The sequence below is a fragment of the Leptinotarsa decemlineata genome, unplaced genomic scaffold (genome assembly GCF_025532065.1).
Source record: "Leptinotarsa decemlineata unplaced genomic scaffold, Ldec_3_MD MMD2_tig00000035_RagTag_RagTag, whole genome shotgun sequence".
In the NCBI taxonomy this organism is placed as follows: domain Eukaryota; kingdom Metazoa; phylum Arthropoda; class Insecta; order Coleoptera; family Chrysomelidae; genus Leptinotarsa; species Leptinotarsa decemlineata.
The window spans coordinates 15,555,595-15,579,802 of NW_027412540.1; the positions used below are offsets into that span (position 1 = coordinate 15,555,595).

The 24,208-nt window shown below is 36.0% G+C and overlaps 1 protein-coding gene across 1 annotated transcript in view; it reads right to left on the reverse strand.

Annotated features, from left to right (window-relative positions):
- Positions 1 to 3,821: 3,821 nt before the first annotated feature.
- Positions 3,822 to 24,208, reverse strand: part of LOC111511620 (insulin-like growth factor-binding protein 7) — a 218,200-nt gene continuing 197,813 nt past the window's right edge. Inside the window, 1 exon segment of the mRNA XM_074171946.1 lies at positions 3,822 to 4,590. The gene's annotated coding sequence lies outside the window, so the exon portion shown is untranslated.

Sequence of the window (24,208 nt, forward strand, 5' to 3'; positions counted from 1 at the left end):
TCATGACGTTGAGGGTCAAAAATATATTATTCAGTCTATGTACGCCATTTAGAATAACTTTCAGTAAGTACTTAAAAGTATAATAAATATCGAAATTTCAAAGTTTTAACGACATCATAAAAGTAAGGCATCCCAGTCTACATACCTCTTATTCGAGACAGAGAAAATATCAAAATGACCCTTGCAGTGACATCTATATATCAGTAGCTGGACATGTAGAAGAATTTAAGAGTACCAGTCTTGGAAACAATTTCAGACCTTCTGATTGGTGGGAATTTTCATGAGATTATTTGAATTATATATCCTAACAGAGTTAAGGTGGAAATTTGTTTGGGAGAATTGAGTCAGTCGTGCTCGGACCCCAGGATTGTTTGGGGGGACTCTTAACCGGGGCAGTTGGCCCCTTTGGGGAGATTGCTGAGAAAGCTATTGTAGGGACTGCGGTGCTAGATGTTTTGACACACTGGGTCGCGAGGGATTCCAGTAGTGAGAATTGTCGTGTTTTATTTGGCTAGCTGACTTGAGGTAGAAAGTCAGGAGCGTATGAACTCAGGAGTAGGTCTGTTGGACTTCCTACCAAGTTCTGAGTGAATTCTGGATGTACTGAAATACGAGGTAGTTCAGGGCACCGTTTTGCGAGGTGTTTCGGGATTGATACATTTTAGTGGTTCAGTTGAATTGAGGTAAAAGGAGTCATGCGCGGAGAATTGTCTAGTTCAGTTGAATTTCCAACAAAGTTTGAAAATTCTTGAGAAAGCTTTGAGTGAATTGAAATATTGAGATATTTCAAGTCACCGTTCCAAGAAGTGATATTGGTATTTGGGAATTTGTCGCGTTTTATTTGGCTAGCTGACTTGAGGTGAAAAGTCAGCAGCATACGAACTCAGAAGTAGGTCGATTGGACTTCCTACAGAGTTTGTGAAATTATTGAGAGAATTCGCGAAGTGATTGGGTTTTGATAATTATTCGCGGTCTAATTCAGTTTAGCTGATTTAGAGAACATTTTCGAGTTCCTGTTAAGAGTTTGGGACAGTTTTTGGGAAAGAGTGTCTTATGTTGAAGAGTTTAGGATAGTCCATCTACAGTAATTTGGTGAGCGTATTTAAAAAAAAATCTGATATATATTGTATATGTTATTGCATGCGTATGTGTTTTATATTTTCGAATTGGCACCTAGGGTCTTGTTGAAAATTTACCATATAGCTACGAATCGGGTTCCCTTTTTCATTTCATTAGGTGATTATTAGGTTATAGCATTTTCCTATGTTATACAAGAAACAGCGATTAAGTGGATCTCTAAATAGTTTCTCAGAGTTGTATCTCATTGGGAGAAGAAATATTAAGAGCAGATAGTTGTTGGTTCACAGATTGATCAAAAACACCTTCCGGTTCTGGTGAAGTCGCAGACCCAGAACAGAGTTATCCACCTGCCTAGGAACTTATACGACTGTACTTCAAGCGGAAATTTACGCTATTGAATTGCGTGCGGAGAAATTGGATGAATATAACCTCACTCACAAGTCAATGAAAATATTCTCGGACAGTCAAGCGGTGTTGGAAGCTCTTGGTTCCCACTGAGCAACGTCTTAATTGGTAGCAAACTGCTAAAAAAGACTCTCTTCGATAGGAAGACTGAACAGATTGTCTCTGGTCTGGATTCCTGGCCATACTGGCCTGGAAGGTAATGAAGCTGCTGACTCTCTTGCAAAGCAGGGTGCTGCAAGCGGCTTCATTGGTGTGAGCCACAATAAATTCTTGAGGGTTGCGGTGGAGGGTCGAATAGACCCACTCAGTTTAGACCTACCTACCTACCTGTATCTCATTTTGTTTTTATAGCAGATCTAGTAGAATTCAGGCAAGGCATACCAATGTCCTGAGTGAAGTTATTTCAATTTTCAGAGAAATAATCCTGTCATTTTGTTTTAGTTATTTATTCATATTTTTTCCACGGTTATAATTATATATTCTTTCTTCTTCCATATACTTTAAATAGTGTTCAGTAAAATAAATATAAAAAAATAGTTTCAATATCACTTTGTATACATTAAACTCCAGAACTAATTTTTGGTAATTTTATTTCATCAATATTTGTTAATCCGACTATTCCACCGACTTTATTCATCAATAAAGTTTGTGAAAACTGTTAATATTATCTCATTCCCTCAAACCCCTAAAAGACCACGCATCTAAGCCGTGGCCGAATCCAGTCTCTGAGGATAAGGTAAAAAAAATCAACTGTTGACTAAGTCGCTCACTAATTCTCAATCCGTGTGATCAGGACGGCTTTCAAACTTCTTCTGATCTGATGGCAGCAACTCTCGCGCTAAATTAAAAAATAAATACCTTCGGCTGAACGATTTCATATACAGGTGGGTCTATTTTTCTGTTGCGAGTATAACTGAGATAATTATTATATATCAGTAGTCATTTATTACACCATTCTCGATTGAGGTTCTCAGCTTGTTCTTTCCTGTGTGTTTGTGAATTTCTATTGCCTCACGACTATGTATTCCATGGTCGGGGGCAATATATTCCGTGTTTTCAAACAGAATCCACTGGTTTCCTTCACCGAGTGCGTGTTCTGCTACAGCTGATTTATCAGTTTGCCTTAGTCTGCGGTTTTTTTCATGCTCCTTCAACTTTGTTTCCGTGGATCTTTTGATGGTTTCGATGTATACCTTTCTACAAGTGTACGCTATGTGATAAACCCCTACTGCTGATAGTGGGTTTCTTCTGTCTTTACCCGACCACAAACACACGGATAATTTCAACAGAAAAGATGAAGCTGTGAAACTGTGAACCTCAATCGAATATGGAATCCCATTCTGAGAAGGCATGCAAACAGCATGACGGCAGGTAGAAAAAGGTGTTATTGACATTTTACTAAATCCAGGTGCAGGTATTATCACACCAAACTACCTGAGGAGTCAACATACATAGTGTTACGCAGCCTTAATTTCAAGTCACAGGAGATATTAACTCAGGACTTCGCGCCAGCGAAACGTCAGGAAGAATTTTTAAAAATCCATGGCCTCCAAACCCGAAAAATAGGGACACTGAAAACATCGACCGTGGAAGCCTTAACCATTTTACTGAATCATCTATTTCCACTTTCAAACTCATAAGTATTCTTGTAAAATATCCAACCACAAGTTGGCCATAATAATTCATTGATGAATCTCTGAACTAAATGTTTTCAGGAAAAACTCACTCAAAGTTCTAATTACTTCCATTGTGAACTGAATCAAACTGTGATAAAACTGAAAGAATATATTTGAAATTACAAAGGAATTATTTCCAACTTTTGAAAATTTCAACTATTCTTGGTAGAGAATAAAGCTGAATAAAAAACGACAACAGAGGGATCAAAGTCCCCGTTATAGTGAAATATTACTTTGAAACTGTTTTGACTCGTTGTAAATGAAGCATTGTTTGTTCAGAGCCAGGCATTTCCTGTTCGTTCTTGCGTTAAATGCCAAGGTAACATTTCATTTCTAAGCGCTGTTTTGTGATGTTCCCGTGAATGAAGCCGAGTAATATAATAATGAATAAAATATTTTAAAAATGAAGATTGTTATACAGAAAACAAACCATAAAGTAAATATGAAGTAACACAGTATTTTCGAAACATGTTAATTTCTGGTTTCAGTTTACTGTTTCGTGAATTGACAATTACTCAGGGTTTCCTCTTCTAGTAGTTACGTCATCATTGATTCTTTCCAGAGTAAACATGTATCAAATGTTGCTTTCAATTATTCCACAGTGGGCAATAATACCAAAAAAGTTATTCATAAAATAATAAATAAAGAATGAACGTAATAGAAGAAAGAAACAAAATTGTAATATATCATTGAATACATATTCAATTCAACCTGAATGAGCGCCATTTTAATCGGTGCACTTATTCTAACTTAACACCAGTCGATTCATTCCATCAGCATAAAGATTGTGTGCTCAGGATTCGATGAAGTCGCGAAAGGCCGTATTTGCCTCTTCCTGAATCTCATCTCCGAGGCCGTCGAACAGTCTGAGGTTCGGAACTGGACTCCAAACTCCAGGCATCACAAGGATCATTTTCACGACGTTTCGGCAAAGTCTCATTTGCCATCTTGTGATAATGTCTGGAATTTGAAACTAGACTCCATATCGATCTTAAAAATTATTGTATAGGCATAGAGCAACATTTCGAATGTTGTTTTATTTCTTACATTCCAAATGAGAAGAAATATGTTTTAATGAATATTTATAGATCTCCCTGTGGAGATGTCGACTTATTTTTTGCTAATATTTGTGATGCTTCAAATCACATTTATAGGCTTGGTATGATTTTCTACATTTGTGGTGATTTTAATTTCGATGTATACTCCAATATTCACTTCAGATCATTGTGCAATGTGATGTCTTGTTTCAATCTTCGTCCATTGATGGGTTGGCCCACAAGAGTTACTAACAGTAGCTGTACCTTGATAGACCATATATTTTGGAATTTTATCGATGAGCAAATATGCTACGTTATTGACAATGGAATTTCTGATCACCGTGCAATTCTCTTGGAAATGAAAGACTGTTCGCCTATTTCACTTGAAAAATCTGAAACGAAAAGATGTTTCAGTGAGGTAAACATAAAAAATTTTCAGGTCGCCTTGCAAAAAGAAATCTGGAACCATGTTTATGAATGCAATAATTGTGACGAAGCTTTCGAGCGATTCGTTGAGGTTTTCTTTCATGATTTTAAGGTTAGCTTTCTCAAACAAAGGTTAGCTTTCCTGATAAATAATAAAAAAAGATGGATCACACATGAATTAAAAAATCGAGCTCTTCATTGAGACATTTATTCTTTCTCAAGAAAAATGGCCCTTCTTTGGCTGATATTTACAAGAATAACAAGAAAAAACATATAAATTTAGTAAGAGAAACGAAAAGAAACTATTATCAAGAGAGAATACGAATGTCTGAGAATAGTTAAAGGGTTTTATATAATGTTGTATCTGAACTAATTAACGGAAAAACAGATTTTAATCAGATTTTCACACTCTCAAGTAGAATAAAACATTCATCAGGAGATATGGTTATTCAAAAGGATGGTGAGTTGATAGAAAATCCTGCAGAGATTGTGACTGAATTAAACAATTTTTTCATCGAGGCCCCCAAGCACTAATGGGGAAAATTTCGAAGGTATTGTATCTAGACAATCCAACTGACAATCCAACATAGATTTCTATCTACACAATTTATTTTTGAAACCATTCATTGAAAGCGAACTGTTGGATCTCGTTAGTTGTAAATGGAGAAACAAGAGGTCTTCAAGAATCGACGAAGAATCTTCTTTGTGAAAAAAATATTAAGTACTATCACTGAACCATTAACCTTTTTGGTGAATCTATCTTTTTCAAACGGCATCTTCCCATCAAAGCTGAAGGTGGGTAAAGTAACTACCATTGAAAAAAATAAAAATGTGTCAATATTAGAACATTTCAGACCAGTTACTATTCCTCCAACTTTCTCGAAGATTTTTGAGTATGCATTTTTAGAACGCCTGAACGATTTTATCGGATCACACAATATTCTGACTCCCATTCAGCATGGTTTCTGGTTTGGCAAATCAATTCAAAGTGCCCTATTATCTTTCTACGATGACTTGATTGAATTTATTGACTCAGACAAGTGCCCCGCTGTAGTTATATGTGACTTGAGCAGGGCATTTCACTGTGTTGATCATACCAAGCTATTAGATATTCTGGATCGTTATGGATTAAGATGGAATTCACATTCATCGGTTTCATATTTTCTCAGCAACAGAATGCACTTTGTCTCGCTCAAATTTGACAAAGGTGATTTTTATTCATCTTCAACATCAGAAATAAGGTCGGTCCAGCTGGAAGTACCCCAGGGATCTACACTTGGGCCACTCTTATTATATCATATATCAATAATATAGACAGGAAAATACCATATTCTGCAGTAACTGCTCATGCAGATGATATTAGTTTGGTCTACCGAAGTCACGTGATGGGTATAGAGGTTCCTGACACAGGGTGAACGGCCTGCCGTAGGCGCCCGAGACCCTAATGCACTTGCTATCACCATGTCCAGCATATGCGGTCTCGGCCTATATCCATCGACATAAAGCGGCTCTAAGAGTGCTATATTACTATATACGGCACTCTTACGGTATTGACGAGACACCGGTGTTGCCCTACGCTCCGGGGGATATTGAATCCGTTGTGGGGAACGAGAAGTGCCGAATTCATTGGAACTATTCGTACCCCACCCTCAGTCTCATACAAGCTAATAAGCCTGATGTAATTCTTCTCGACCACCAGAGCAAAACGATATTTGTCGTGGAGTTTTCAGCTCCTGGCAAGACAAATATCGTCAGAAAAGAGGAAGAAAAACGGATAAAATATCGAGAGTTTCTCTTCGAACTCCGCAGACTCTATCCAGATCACTCTGTCAAGATGGTTGTTCTGATTATTGGAGTTCTTGGTGGAATGATACCCTCTCTACTCTCGAATCTTAAAATCATATCGGTTTGCCGTACTAAGACAGAAATCTTAGCCGCACAGATGCAGAAGGCTGTCATTCTGGGCTTACTTCGCTTGCTCAGGGCACATAATTCTCGGACCCAATGATCACTTGCCCCACAGTGTGGGGAGTGGTCATTGGTTGATAATGCTGGCGCGCCCTCCCGAACGTATCGGGGCGTCGGGGGCACACTACGATGGATAATAACAAACAACTACGGTAACCAATGCCAATATTACAAATAAATAAAGAGTTAGCCACATAAAGCATTGCTTTGTATAGTGGAGAAAAGAGAAAAAAAGGAAAAGGATTAGAAAAGAAAAGAATGAAAGTTATCACTTTATATACATCAATGATATAAACATAAACTAACAGTCTTTAGTCAACATCAATGCATATCAGTCGTTTACTCATATGATCATAACTAACAATGTTTATGTATCAACTTCAAAAATGTGAACATCCCTTATTTGCATTCGATTTCATGTGAAAACTGGGACTCGTTAGTGTATAAACATCCGCATTATTTCATGTACTGCATTCAAATAACTGGTCGATAATATCACAAGTTTTGCTAAACTAACAAAATGAAATTATGATTCACACTGAAATATTTTAATTATATCTGTAGAACAATATAAAATCAGTCCGAAATGAACGTGTTTAAATTTTCAGGAGAGATCAGTTTTTGCGATAAAAAAGTTTGGCAAATTTTTTGTATGATGAGATGGAGATTTGATAGTTCCATTGTGTTTATAGAATTTCTTGCCTCTTTCAAAGTCATGGCAAAATATAAGAGATGTACATTTTCTTGCAAAACAGGATTTATATTCTGGTAAAAAAAACGTAAATTTTTTTGAAATATTGTTCTATAGTTCTAGTTGGAAAAAGACAGAACAATTGTGTGGATACCATTTCGAAAGTATTTTTCCAAAACACAAAAAGTCAAAGGAATCAAGATCACACTTTTTGAAAATAGCATTGAAATGTGACACGAAAAGAAGAGTTCATATGAAAACAAGTCTACAGTTGTTAATATTGTTAGAGATACTTCGTTCAAAGAAATGTTTGAACTGAGAACCATGTACGAGTACACTATACTGCGAAATGTTTTTCAGTCGAATTGCTGGAAATGTTGGTATGTTAATAGAATCAATCTAATGATCAAAGTTACTAGCATATGACATTCTAAGCTAACTTTCCAAAACACAGAATGTCAACGTTCATATGTAGTGGATAAACGCAAAACCTACTTGACTGATTGTTAAAATTATTTCACTTGTAGAAAGAAAGCTACATTATCAGAAAATAATATGTTATTCTCGATTTTCAGAAAAGTTGAATGTCTCTAAAAAATGTGCAGTAATGTAATTCAAAGCACCAAAAATGTTTGCCTATAAAAGTTATTTATAGATGGGAATGTCGCAAGTCGCAGATATAAAAATAGAATATTGAGAAGAATAATCCAATTCATCTTATAGTTCTGATTTGGGATATATGTAGTTCATGTATTTAATATATTTTGCATAACTTACAATGTTTGTGTGTGTGTGCATGCATGTGTGTGTATATATATATATATATATATATATATATATATATATATATATATATATATATATATATATATATATATATATATATATATATATTTTTTATTGAAGAAACCAAAAACAAACAACATTGAGAACAAAATCAACAGATAAATTGCTCAAGTCGACTTTTAAAACCTTTGCTTACATTATTCAAGATGTCCGAGGTCAGCAATCGACATTCTTTGTCACAGCTCTTCTAGATTAGTAGGCTTATTAGCGTGAAAAAATCCAACGATATGGGATCAGGTGATCCAGCTGGCACTCCTATGGCCCCTTCTGCAGAGCGAACACACTGGAAAACGTTTGTTCAAAAACTGTCTCACCCAATCATCGAAATGTGACGGTGTATCATCCTGTTGAAACGCTACTTCGTTTCCTAATGAGTTGTCATAATTTTCTACAATTTGTGTAATAATAGGATCAACACATTCTCATAATAGATTTAGTTATGCTTCTCCATTGAGATTACCTTCAATGAAGGCACCAGGGATGAGTACCAAGGATTCTGGCCCAAAATTCAAGAATTTTGTGGAGTTTGTGGTTGTGTTCCCATCAACATATGAAAAACATGTATAATAGGTTTGGGTTTCTGGTCAATTTATTGCTGAACTCCCCTCAGACTGAAATTGACAATCTATATCGTGTTCATTATCCATTTGAACATGTAACCAGAACTGCAACTTCAACTGTTTCATTCCTGATAGCATACTTCATATTTTCTGTTGTGAACAGAACCTGGCGTTTTGAATTTTTCCAATAATTCTTCAACATTGATGGCTCACGTTATGGTCTGGATGTTATAAATTCTGGTAACAGCTTTAGCACTTTCATCACTTTGGTAATAGGTTGCAATAATTTATTTTCTTTCATCTTTGAAATAAATCATGTTGGAACATGGTGAATGAATATTATTATGTGAAAAAGTGACAGTGTCCAACTATTTCAAAGTAATACTGATTTGAAAATGTCCTCAATGGACGAAACTGCAGTAACGTTTGTTACAAATGAAAGTGGTTGGAAATATAGAAACCATTATTTCTAATTTTTCATGGTAATTTATCCTATATTCAAAATGAATTCCTACAAAATGATGTTGACAATTTTTCATAATGAATTTCATTATTTCATTATTATTATTATTAGACAATGGAAAATAGATCATAAATCGAACACGAACAATATAGCCAATAAAGCCAACAGTATATAAAAGAATAGTTCGGTGGTGCTTGGTGTTCGAACAAATGTAGCAATAAATGAAAGTTTAAACATAAATTGATACTGAGAAACTATTTTCGAACACAAGCTTTTATTTATTTACTCTAAGAATGAGGAAATATACTAGAATAGACTTGGAGGAATCAAACCGATCAATTCATTAAATTGCAAAATATATATTATTTGAAAGCTAGTCGCGAGATGTTCCTGGGCATATAAACGAGAATGTAACTTGATCTCGACATGAGTATCTCTCAGAGAAAAATCTGTTTTTTATAAGACAAACGACAAGCTTTCATCATATAAATTGTGAAATATGAGTAGGTATAATAAATTAGTCTTGTAATGCACTAGTTGGATCCTTTGGTGTAGTAATGGATATTACTGAAGTTTTATACCAACACCAAACCGTTATTTCAATACCTCGACACATGTTTCGATCACCAAGTTATCATCTTCAAGATGAAGATTAAACTAATCTTCGTCTTGAATATTAAACTAATCTTCCTCTTGAAGATTAGTTCAAGACAAAGATTAAGCTAATCTTCCTCTTGAGGATTAGCTTAATTTTCCTCTTGAAGGTCATCACTTGGTGGTCGAAACAGGTGTGTAGGTGTTGAAATAACAGTTTGGTGTTGGGATAAAGTTCTAGTAATATTCATAAATTATTCTCTTTGATGTGATTCTTTTATTTTTCATTTTAGAATATGTTAATAAAAGATTGTTTTTGAAAATATTTCCAAATTAACAATTTATGTATGAATAGTACACAGGTTGAAATGTTATCACTTCTGGATAATACAAAATCAGATTGAAAATTGTAGAAATCTCACATTAAAGTGAGTTTTTTAAATATGCTATAATGGATTTTCATCGAGTATCGATCAGTTTTATCATTTTTTTTTTAAATGAAACTGTTTTTAAAGGCTAGATCATAGCTTATAATGATAGTAACCAAAACTTGTAAATTTTTTTTTCATCCTGCATTCTTCCAATAGATCATCCCATTTGGAATTCCCTGTATAATATCTATTGATTTTCATTCACTCCCTCTTATATTCATTTTCGAACATCCAAACTTTCACTGAAGATCCTGTTCATTTTCATATTCATGACCTCCAATGAAAATAACCCTGGATCAGCCACCACCTGCAGTCCAGGCATTGATACAAAATCCAAAAGTACATTTCAGTACGAATAAGGAATAAGACTGGATGAGCTTACCAATGAAAACAATCTCGATAAAAAGCTCTCGGGAAATATTCGTGCGTCTGCCAGATGAACACCTCAACGGTTCCCCTTCTCTCTTTGCATTTATTATTCGCCGAATTTCATGATACAGGTCGACTACTGATGTTCAATGAACTGTTCAAGAAATATCGAAAGGGCTTCAGTGCCGAATCTATGGAGCACGTTCTGTCGTTGACGTTTGTGTTTTCTCAGAGTTGTCATCTATTTTCCAAGCACACTCGTCCCCGGAAATATTATATTGTGAAGGTACGTAGTATGCACTTTGCAGCGCATTTGCCATGTTGAATTCGTAAAAAGGCTGCAGTGGCGTTTCATGTGTCAGTTGATGGGAACGAATGAGAATTTCAGGAATATAGTCGGATAAACCAAGGTTTTTTCTCGTGAGTCATCAGAAACTAAACTTCTAAGACAAGTAGGCGGGTTGTACGGAAATGACAGAATCACTTGTGGTTCTGTTATTCCCTAACTGAATGGCATCCCAACGATGACTTAATCGTAAGGTGTGTGTATCCGTGCCGAGAGTTTGAATGACATTGAGCCTATTCAGCTGTCTCTACGGAACCTTCGAGATACCGGGCGCCCACTTGTCGTAGCATCGCCATGTCACGGTGATACGGGGCTCTGCCGTGATTGACCTTCTTTCCCTAGCTACTCGTGGGATCTTTATGGACAGAGTAAACCTAAAAAATTCTTTCTGACGCTAAGTCTATAGAGGAGATAGATGTCGATCTTACGACTCCAACCTTACCTCTCTGTAAACTTAGATCAGAAGCGAGGAGATGGATGTCGAGTTTATAACTCCAACTGATCTTCCTGTAAAAATTTAATCCAGGAGCGAGTCTACAGAAAAGATGGATGTCGAGTTTACGACTCCAACTAACCGCCCTATAAATTCAATCCAGGAGCGAGTCTACAGAGGAGATGGAGGTCGAGTTTACGACTTCAACGGACCTCCCTGTAAATTCAGTTCAGGAGGTAAAGAGGAGATGGTTGTCGAGTTTACGACTCCAACTGACCTCCCTGTAAATTGAATTTAGGAGCGAGTCTTCATAGGAGATGAAGGTCGAGTTTACGACTCCAACGGGCCTCCCTGTAAATTTTATTCAGGAGCGAGTCTACAGAGGAGATGGATGTTGAGTTTACAACTCCAATTGACCTCCCTGTAAATTTAGTTCAGGAGCGAGAGCTGCGGCGTACGCAGAATCTGTCTCAGGTGGGGAAACTAACTCCCCATGAGCAGGTTAGCAAACGTTTGCACTCAAGTGAGGTTTCACCAAAACCAGATGTGAAAAAGCCCTGCACGGCTAAGTCTAAGGCATCGTCAGGTGTAACTGACGTGCAAAAACCCTCATATGGGAAGGTTGTCGTGGGTATCAAGGTGGGAATCTTGCAACTTGACTATCCGAATACCTAATTAACAGAGCATATACTTTGTGCCTACCCCGCTGGGGACCAAATCAGGTCTCTACAATTCGGCAGAGCCGTACTCTTACCATCTTACCTGAAAGACCACTCACCATACAAACTAATCGGCTTCATTGAAAAGCTGAGTTTATGTGTGAATAGGTGTGAGCCACAATAAACCCTTGCGGGTTGCGGTGGAGGGTCGAATAGACCCATCACTCACTTTGGACCTAACTTAACCCAACCTAACCTTTTGAATACAGAAGAAACCTAATGCAGGTTCTGTCAAGGAGAGGAAGAAACCGCACTGCATGTGTTCTGTTGTAATAACTGGCATTGCGATGGTTAACGTAAAATATTACTTCATTTATAGAGATCGAGGTCGATCACCCGTTTCTTCGGTGTCGATATTTTTCCAGTTGTAAAAGCACTTGAACTACTTTATGACTGTCGGACCTTCGAGTGTCATTGTGGTCATGTTCAAGTTGGGTTAGACTAAACAAATGAATATATTACATCCTACCGATGATCATACACTTGGTAAGGTTGAAAAAACGCTGAGATGAGGTTTCTATGGCTAGCGTTGCTGACGCGAGAGCTTGGGAGTTTTCGCGGGAGACACGAAAATTCGGTTACCGAATCTTGTCGAGATGAGTTCGAGGGTCTCATCCCTCAGCCTTCGATGCTGAGGAAAGTGGCCTAAATAGGGGAGTTATTTTGTCTAAACGCGTGGTGCGAAATTCAATAAAAATTGGTGTAGTGAAATCGTAAGCCGGTATGGGGTAGAGGGGAGTTTAAAATAAAAGTATTGGTGTTGAAGACACCTCGGTTCAACGGAACCTATGGTTGACCATGAACCACCCAAAAAGGCGTTATGTGAGTGTTTGTTTTTTTTTACTAACCAGTTGATATTGGGAGAGAGTTCACATATTATTTTATCTGAGTCCACTTTTAATTTGCAAATAGGTTATATATTGTTGGGTTTCTAATGCGGGTTGATTTGGGGCGAAAATTTGAAGTTATACACCACTCTCCTTGAAGTAAAAGTTAAACTAAAAGTATTTTGTACCGAGTTGGAACGTTCGTTGTTGTTCAACAGGTTAAATTATTCGTGAAAGGCACAGTCAAATTGGCGGCGAATTATTGGTTCTATTTTTTTTATTTTGTAGAATTCAACATTTTGTTCATATAAGTTTTCACACGTTGCTTTTTCATTATTATATCCTTGGAGTCGTTTTTCAATTTATTATACTTTACATTTGAAACCTCAGACTGTCATTTTCTCTTGGACTGAGAAAAATACCATCCTCGTAGGAAAAGATGAAGTTAAGGGAACAAAAACAAATTAGACACTTTTTGTCAATCTACCGAGAAGAGAATAGTAAGTGAAAAGCATTTTAACGAAGAATAAAATTCAGTTCTGGAACCACATGATGAAAGAGAATATAAGTAGGTATACCGAATGACTAGATTTCAAAAAGTCCGGCCTTTGTGCGATCGGCACTGACCCTATAGCCTTTTCGGAATTCCCTTACTTCTAAATTTTGATGAAGAGGAATCTGCATCTGGTGACAGCAGCTGCCAAAATTGATTTAAAATATAAATAAATCAGAAAGAAGCTTTCATAACACTGTGAATGCGAAGCGATAGCAGGCTAAGACGCGCAAGATGCGGGGAAGAGAAACCAGCTATATGAAGCTTTATGAAGGGGGCCAGCTATATCAAGGGGTCAGTGTCAAGGCTATAGAGTCTCATCAAAGAGATCAATCCAGACAATGAGCTTTAACAACCAAGAAGCATCACAATAGATCTGAAAAAGTCGCAGTGAATCTAACATTTTGAAGCGATGGCAGGATTATTAGTATTATTTGTATTATTTAGGCAATATGGGAGATATTTATGAAGAAATTTCAGTTTTGCATGACGTTTTTTTTAATATATCTTGTTGAAGCTGCACCATCAAATTACTTGTCATTTACTCAGTCTGTTTTGCCAAATTACCATAGCGGATATAGCATTCAACAACACGTGCAAATAATAAAATTCTTCCATCAAAATGGGTGTTCTGTTCGGGCAACGTACCGCGCGCTTCACCCATTTGACGATCGCCATAATCGTCTGACCGAGAGGACTATTCGCAATGTGGTGGATGAATTTGAGTCTACTGGTTCAGTAAACGATCGACCAACATCCGTACGTCGATAAAACCCAAGCTGTACCGATAACATCGGTAGAGCGACGCCGATTTCGCGTCGCTCACAAGAACTCGGTCTTTCGCAGACCACAACTTGGCGAATTTTACATATAGAACAGGTAATACGTTGGGGAAGTTATTCAAACAGAATGAAGACCAATCCTCCAATTTCGAAACATCAGGAGTATATAAATTGAATTGTGGTACTTGGACCTGAGGTATATATTGGTCAAATCGGCAGAACATTTATAGATCGCATCCAGGAACATCATTATGAGCTATGTAAATGAGAAAACAAGTTCAACATATCCTAATCATCTTTCAGAAGAAAATCATATCTTTAACGGATATTTCCAAATTTTTCACATAGAAAACAAAAGTTCAAAGCTAAATCATAGGGAAACATTGAAAATTCATATACTTGAAAATTCAAACATTTCACTGAATGAACAACTGGATTCAAATAGATAACCATTCCTGAATTTGTTTTCTTAGAAATCGATGTTATTGATGTTATAATTGGTATGTATGGGTATGTATGAGGTATATAAAAGTTGAGTAGATGCTCTAGGTAATTATGATGGTAATTATGAGTATGTACATACTCACTGTTGATTGTGTAAGATATATGAAAATTAGAGTAAAGTATTAGTGATAATGAAACATGTCGTGATATTTTCAACAATAAAGTCTGTGAAGATTATATCGTTTCCGGGGAAGTGTATGAAATACGATGTTGGAATATTTATATTTCGAGAACTGGCAACACTAATGTCAATACGTAAAATGTGACAATACCATAATAAAGTTAGACATTTCTCAACATAAACGTACTCACAACGTTTTGATGTACAAGTGCTATTTGTTTAGTTTACAGTGAGTTGAGACAATCAATTTGACCAAAAAATAGAGATTTCAAGAGAAGGTTTTTGTTGGATTATTTTTCACAACTATCGACGTGATTCATCTCAACAAGTATGTGTCAATGGACTCAGTTCTTTGTATGACGATGGGGCACCATCAAAAACCACAGTAAATCGCTGGTATAGTGAATTCAATCGTGGTCGTTGTTCTTTCGCCGACGGATTCCGTGAAGATTGTCCAAAATCGGTTGTTGTGTCACAAAACATCGATGCAGTGTGTGAACTGATGATTCAAGATCGTGTTAAAGTGTTTAACTTTTTATTTTACTGTAGTAATTTTCCAGAGTAAATCAGACTTTTTCCTTTCTATATCTGAAGAAATTCTCCATTACAAATTCAAGTTTTCGATATGTAGAAACGAGTATATTGTTTGATATTTATCCAAAGTTCATGAAGACAAATCGGAAAGGGGTGTTTGGGAAATTCTTTGGAAGTTTTTTTGTGGAGGAGTAATTTTTTTAACTGTTTTTCTTTGGTGTATAACCTTTCACAGTCTGAAGAATGAACAGACCTAAATCAATGGAGAATCCTTTTAATAAAGGGCAAACTGAAAAGTATATGAGCACTTGGTATATACAGAAATGTTAGTTAACATTGAAAACCATTTTTTGATGTTGTCAATGAGATTCATAATATAAAAATGAGAATTAAAACTTCCTATGTTTTCTTACCACTTATATTCGTAAATAACGTTACTGCAGTTTGGACCTTGGAGGACATTTTCAAACGAATAAATGACGAATAATGACAAAACGAATAATGAAACTGCAGTAACTTCAGTTACAGATACAAGTGGTATAAACACAAAGAATGTTTTAATTCTAATTCTTCCTACCACTTAGTAACGACTACATTCATCAATAGATTCATGATATTCAGTAATACATTTATTTGAATTCTTTCAAAATTTTGAGTATATTTCGTTCTTTCTTCCAATTTTTTCGCTGACGAAATTGTCCCAAATGTAGCTCATGCTACAACGAATATTCACTCCTCAATATCAGGATACTGATATTCCTCCAGTAGAACGTAGCCTAGTGCAGTTTTTCAACTAAGATGATATCTAATATAGAAAGTTCTTCTAGGTCGCGTTACAGCAATCCCATTTCATCTTTTTTCGAATCATCTGCTCAACTGAAAGAACTTTTTCATTTTGTGGTTTCGCAATAGGAAACTAATAAAAGTTGCTTCAATTTATAGTAAATCATTTTCGATAAATCTCGCCTGCAACGACGGTGTACAAAATATATACCATTTCCAACGATTCAAGAGGCGACTCTCCTTTGCCTTTTTTGGCTATTCACTCACTTTACAGCATATTGAACTCGAAGAACGCTTTTATTGAGATTGTCACATATAAAATCGAAGGAGTATTGGTGGTGTTTCAAGAATGTTGTAATATTGTTCCTTGAGCATATTTTAACTTTGTTAACCTGTTGTTTGATTCACATCTCAATAAAAAACATAAAAACCGCTGTTTCATAGTATCTACCTACTCTGTTTTTCTTTCAAGTGTCATTCCTACATTTCTATGTCATTCAATAATTAGAAACATGATAAGCGATTATATGAATTCTAATTATTCAGCGCTATAAAATTTGATTATTCTAGTTACAGTATGTATATATGTCTTACTGAAGTAGAATTCAAGCGGGCCATATGAACTCAGAGAGAAAAAACAGCAAAGTAATCACATCTAGGCCCGTCAAAGGGAAAGCTTTTCTCACCCATGTTGAAAATGTTACAGATCTGATTAGATGAATTTCAGAGAAACACAACGTGAAACCAATATTTAGGCCAACAAAAACCATCAGAGAGAGTCCAAAGTCAGCTAAGAACCCGAGAGAGCCTTCGGCAACACATGGATTCCTTGTAGTATATTGAATTTTAGGTATTGATTTGTATTTGTTCCTCGATAAGTGCATTATGACTTTTGAATTTGTGGATGTTTAGGTTTTCCCAGATGTTCATACGATTTCCTTCATTGATTTGTTTTATAAGTTTGATTTTTTCTAGTGGGGGGAAAGTTGTTTTTGTTTTGTATGGCATGTGATGCGAAATTTGATTCATGTATGTATGTTTTTTTGTGTTTGGCGTACCTTTGGATCAGTTTTTTCTTAGTTTGGCTGATATAAAATTTGTTGCAGTCCAAGCATTGTATACTGTACACTCCATTTAGGGTTGTGTCTTCTTTTGCTTGGACTGCAACAAATTATATATCGGCCAAACGAAAAAAAATTGATCCAAAGGTATGACGAGCACAAAAAACATACATAAACACAATAACATATATATCATATCTTGCAACACACGCCATACAAAACAAACATAAGTTTTCACCAACAGAAAACATCAAACTCATAAAACAAGCCATCTTGGACATCTGGGACATCATAATTCACTTATTGCATGGCATGAACAGTTAGTGGAGGGTCGTGATCGTGTTGAAAATGAGAGCCATGAACGCAGACCTTGCACCAGCATCACAGCGAACAACATCAGAAGTGTTGGACGGCTTATTGAAGATGACAGACGTCGTATCACTTCTGAAATGGCAAGTGAGGTCAGGATAAGTTATGGGAGCACTTACTCACAGAGAAGCTAGGGTACCGTTAGATGTGCGCCAGGTGGGTTCCTCGCTTTCTCACAGCTGACCAGAAATTGCGTTGTCTTCAGGTGTGTGGGCGTCTTCTTGCATGATTTCAGGAACAAGAAGACCAATTTCTCACTTACATTATCACCTGTGATGAAACATGGGTACACCACTACACCCCAGAGTCTAAACAAGCGAGTATGGAGTGGAAAAAACAAGGAGAACCTGGACCAGTGAAAGCCAAGTCACGTTTGTCGGCTGGCAAGGTTTTGGTCACCGTTTTTTTTTGACCAGCGTAGATTGCTGTGTTTCGATTTTTTGCACGAGCGCAGGACAATTAATGCGGCCTACTACTGCGACGTTTTGAGTGAGGTCCGACTTGCATATCGCCGCAAAAGACGAGATGTATCGATCAGGGAAGTTATTCTTCTCCATGACAATGCTCGCCCCCATACAGCAGCCTTTACTAGGGAAAAATTGGAGCAACTGGGGTGGGAAATATTGGAACATCCTCCTTACAGTCCAGACCTGTCACCCTGTGACTTTCATGTGTTTGGTCCTGTCAAAGAAGCTTTGGGAGGCCAAAGATTCGATAGTGATGCTGAGCTTGAAGCCTACGTGCGCAATTAAAATATGTTTGAAATCTATTTTTCGTTAACCAGCTGTCGCACCCCTACGAACGACAACCCTCAGAAGTCGAAACTTGTGCGAGCTAAGGATTAACAAGGTCTTACCTTTTGACGTGTGTTTCCTAACACGGCTGCAGACATGACCTGCATCTTTCTACGTGGAAGGAATTGAAAAGCTGCCTATCCGCTGGGAAAAATGTATTTCCAAATCAGGAAATTATGTAGAAAAATAAAATATATGCTTTTTTGCGTTTAAAATAAAAATAAATTACTAAAAAAAATCTCGGTTATATTTGATTCACCTAGTAGGTAATTCAAGTACAGGCAAATTTAAAAAGACATCCGGATGGAAGGAGAGGACAAATACCTGCACTTAGACATTCTAACCGTATAAAAGAACAAACAAGAAGATAAAACATTCAGTTTGAGTAGAGTCATGGAGATGATAGCACGACCAGCTATCGAAAGTGCTCGCATATATTAATTATAAGTTATTAAAGCTTCAAATTCTTTTTGTGAACATGTGCTAATATTAAAATACTGAAAAGAGGCTATAGAAATTCAGAAACTCAGGGATGAATTCAATAAAAAGGAAGAGGCAATGAATATCAATGAAATATGGCTACCTGTACTTAATTGTACACAAACAAGTCGGTTAATCCAATTAAGAAAAACGAATCTACGCCCAACTATGATAATATGAAACTGGAGATAAATTCCAGCATTGTACTTTCTGCGTTGGGAACAACTCAAGAACTTCGACCTTGAACTCATCGCCTTTGATAATATATACCGCCGTAATAGACGAAACGTCTGGCATAAAAACCTCGAACCACTGCCAAAATAACAGAAAATAGCTTTGACACAGTTCTGTTATTATTCCTCGAAAACAATACCATCCCAGTTGAAAATGAACAATTTTACGAAAAAAATAAATAAATTTCAAAGACACGAGAAATGTGATTGTTTAACCAATGTTATCAATAAAAATATTACGGGATATCTCCCATTATGAATGTGTGTCACAACAATAACACTCACAATTAATAGTAATCCCTTTATGCTATAGTTTGTGCAATATTTTTCGTTTGTCCACTCAAGAGCATGAAACGTATAATTGCCCGTATGAAAAACATGGTGTGTTCAAATCCAAGCCACAAACAGATATTGTTTGGCATTGGAACTTATTGAATGAAAAACTCTCCAGTTTGGAAAAAGGAAATTCTGCCTCATCGTGTTAAAAAAGTCATGTGAAATATATGTTTCGATTTTTTTCCACATTACAGAATTCCCTCATTGATTCAGCCGTTACTTGATGAAGATCCATAGTAATTTAAAAAACTACACCTCACGATTTGATCTTCACAAACTTTATTTTGAAAAATATATCACATGTTTTGCTAGCACAGTAGCTTTTTCAAGTGATTTATAAATCACAGAATTCCTAGGAAAAACTCATATCAATTTTAGATTATGAGCTCGTCTTTTCCTCTTCTTTATCGAATTTAGTAGTAATAGTAGTAGGAGACCTCGAGTGTAACCAAAGAAACTTTTCCATTACTGATCTGAGTGGGATTATCAAAAAAGTCACTATAATTCCTGTCTCTAGAACGAAATGTATCACTTCTTTCGATTCTCTGAGAATATCGACAACGTGCAGGAAATATGTTTCTCACAAACGCGAATCCATTTCGCTTTAGCAATTTTTAAAGGAATCCTCATCAATATTTCAGAAGATATGAAACTTTGAAGATGAAAGCAATGCTAGAAGCAAAAACAACATATTGAGATTAATCATTACGCGGGGTTGTTTCATGAAGTTGAATTCATGAAATGGTCGCTTTGAGTTAGTTCTGTAAAGTAAAAGTTATTACGGTAGATCAGAATCTGAAAAACAGAAAAATTTGTTTGTTTGTTTGTCAGGAATAATCGCCCTGAACAAAAACAAATCTGTTTTTCCGTTAATCAAGTCACTTGATATCGAAACTATAAAAAACTTGTGAAACACTTCAACTTTGGTTGTCTGGGGCACACATTTCTGAGTAAATATTGGGGATATTCACTCAGGAACTATTTGGGCAAAAAATTTGAGTAACCATATTACAGCACTATTATTTTTTAAAACAAAAACCTGAGTGATGAGAGATATTTCAATTTGCTGGATAATCAAGTTATGCCAAGCATCAACAACGTGTCCAGATAGATTTTCCATTGCAAGATAGGATAGTTTTTCGAGATGAGGTACTACTCATTGCGTGGTTTCAAAGATGGATTTGAAAAAGAGAGTCTTCAGAATTACCAACCATATCTCTCGATCTGACACCGCAGGACTTTTTTCTATAGGAATGGTTGAAGTCTAAAGTCTACAAGACGCAACCAACTACTGCAGATAATTTACGGAGAGGAATTACCACTACTATTTTTCAGAGAAAATGGAAGCTCATTTATATAATTTTATGCAAGTTGATAGTGCTCTGAATGATCGGATAGATATTTTTGATTCTCTAATTATCAATAATGTTATTAGGGATTTCCCAAGTCCCCCTTGATACATCTCTCTACCTACCGATGCAACTTTTAGTATTCAAAGAGATGACATCATATACTTAGGTTAATTTGTAACTCGCTCTGAAGATGATACAGTATTTGTTTGAAGGTGGTTGACAATGTTTCGTGGTGTATTCCATCAGTTCGGACTGATATAATATAAATTGATTTGAAATCCCTGAAAAAAATAAAAAGATTAACAACAATGATTAACAAAACAACAATTATTAACAAAAATGAGAAATAAAAATAAAAATTAAAATTAAAAGATTCCAAAGTTACGTCACGACGTTTCGATTGTTAGTATCCACAATCATCTTCGGGAGATAACTGGACTTATTCCTCCGAGATCTGACTATTTATCGGTCATTCGGGTGCTTTCATCTTTCACCTATCCCCCCTTTCCGCTTCAATGGTTTTAGCGGAAGATGACCGTTTGGCGGGGGTTGATCGTTTTTCGCTTGATAAGAGGTTTTCATATGTTACGTATCTCTACGCTAGCTTGACTAAATGCGTTGTTGGACAACATATACGCGGCTTCCTTGAATTTTCTCCTAAACCAGTGTTCCTCTTTGTGGATGATTTCAGCTTGAGCCCATTATGTTGATGAGTCCAAACATGCTCTGCTATTCCGGATTTGCTGGTTTCTCCTCGCTGTGAGTGTTTCTTGTGGTCAACAATGCGAACTTTCAATGGCCTCTTAGTTTCACCGATGTATGATTCTCCGCACTCGCAGGGTATCTGGTAAATGCAATTTTTGGAATCGCAGTCCGCGTTTGATGGCCTGGTTTTTGTGAGGCTGCTTCGGATAGTGTTCCCAGATCTGGAGCAGGTCCTGATGTTATACTTGAACCCAATCCTTCTTATCCTTTCCGATAATCCTCTGATGTAGGGAAATGGTATGATGTGGTTGTAGCGGCACAAGGAAGAGAAGCCGCTGTTAGCATTGAATGTTACTGTTGTGTAAATTGTGAAATATTTTTTTCACCCTACCCATACTAGTGCTCATTTTCAACATTCGATGAAGGATGATAGTTCAGTAGTTCAGCCTAGCACTACTGATGACACCTTGACGGATAGAAACAGCGCTGTGTGGTTTTGATTCAGAGGTCCGTTTTAGTTGCCATGTGGTGAAAGCTGCCGATAGGCGGTCGACGTCGTAGCTTGGTTTTGCAACTAATCGCCTCATTTATTTATGATTTTCAGATATTCGAAGGGTTATTGTCATTGCCTTCACTACTGACTTTTTCTGTTCAGTTCCATTTCAAAATAGAATACAACCTCAAAAGTTGTTTTTCTGACATTACATATAGTTGAAATGTGGATGCATAATTGAAATAAGATATTACTAGACTATCATACCTCTTAGTCATGTGGAGAAAGTGGATGCTCCTTTGAAAATATAATCAACGTATCTCATGATTTTTCAACAACTTCAAATTCTAATGACTTATTCAGAGTGGCTCGTATTAACTGGAAGGCACTGTATGAGGAAGGAAGAGTAAACATCATTTATATTTTCCTCTCTACGGAACGTTCACTGCAAATCCATTTTTTTCAAGGACAAAACACAAGCACTACAGGAAAATCCTTGAGGGCTCTGAGAGCGGGCCTGTGCGAAAGTAGCGATTCACATTGGATTCGAATCGCTGGAGATTGAATCCATTTGGGAAAACGTTCTCAGTAAGTTTATTTCACAAAAACGCAATTCTCCAAGTGAAAGAGATCTTAAACAGTGAAGTTCTAGGTGTACGGAGTTTAATCTCAAAAGATGAGCAGCCACAATCCGTCGCTAATTGAAACTGTTTCGACCTACCATAGGTTTCATCAATGGTGCTAGTCGGGACCATATTGATCGAAACGATCTGGAAATAAACGAGTTTTAAGAATTTGAGCACAGGTCAAATCCTTTTTTGATACCACTTTTTCAACCACTTTTTCAACCACTGAGTGAGTGTGTTTGTGTTTCATGGATGAGGAATAGCCTTCTGTATGATATACTTCATGTATGAAAATATGTGAATCTGTTCATTTCAAATACCTGTTTGCAGGTGGTTGACAATGTTTCGTGGTGCACTTAATAAGTTCGGACTTCCATTGTTTATTGTGATATAAATTGATTTGAAATCCCTGGAAAAATTTAAAAAAAATAAAAAAATGATTAACTGGGAAATAACAATTATATCAGGCAAAAAACCTTAAATGGCAATTAGCACGAGATAAAAATTAAAAATTATTAACAAGAAATGAAAATTAAAAATCAAAAGATCCCAAGCCAAGTTACTTCACGATGTTTCGATTGTTAGTATCCACAATCGTGTTTACTAACAAATTTTAATTTTCATTTTCTGTTGATAATTTTTAATTTTCATGTCGTGTTAATAGTTCTTTTTTTCATTGTTGCTTGTATTTTATTTCATTATAATTTTAGGTTTTTTGCTTGATATAATTGTTATTTTTCAGATAATATTTTTGATTTTTATAGATTTTTCCAGAGATAAATCTATTTATATCATATTAGACAATGGAAGTCCGAACTGATGAAATATATTAAATACTTAAGTATTTGAAATGTTTGGATATGAATGAAACTCATATACTTTTACATGTTGAACAAAACTCATACATACTGTATATACGAAAATATTCAACACTAAAAATTACTTTCTTCCACACCAAAGCTTTGAAACGATTTTTATCGCCAGCTTAGACCTGATAGCTATTCTTTGTGGAAATATTCATCAGTTGTTATCGTCTTCTGTTGATGCCAAAAAAGTGAGTGAAATGGTGTCGAAAAAACACTTCACAGTTTTGGAGCTGAAAAAGTTGAAGCCACTGAGAATTTCTATCATTTTCATTTCCACAATTTGATTTTTCATATTCAAATCTGAATTTTTGCATTTCTGTAAAAATTTTCAATAATATCCGAGTGAACATAGTATTTAAATGAATGAAGGTAAGAACATTTACTCAGATTTTTTATAAAGTTTTACAGTAATTGAAATAAACTATCAATTTCTACAGGTGACCACAATAAATTAGTGAAAACCGTATCCAAATCGGTTGAGCTGTTTTTAATATTAGTGCAGACAAACAGAGAACTATCAGTCACATATCTTTATATGAATTGATATTGATATTCTTTATTATCAATACACAATATTTATACTTTGTTATCATATCATGAAATATTTTCGACAATGCAGTTTTGCCACGTCCATAAGAAAGTAGTAGCAACTTTGATTTTTCAAATAGAACGCCCTGTATATAAAATTATTTTTCGAATCTACAATAATCACCTTACAATATTTCATGTTATTTCCTTATTTCTA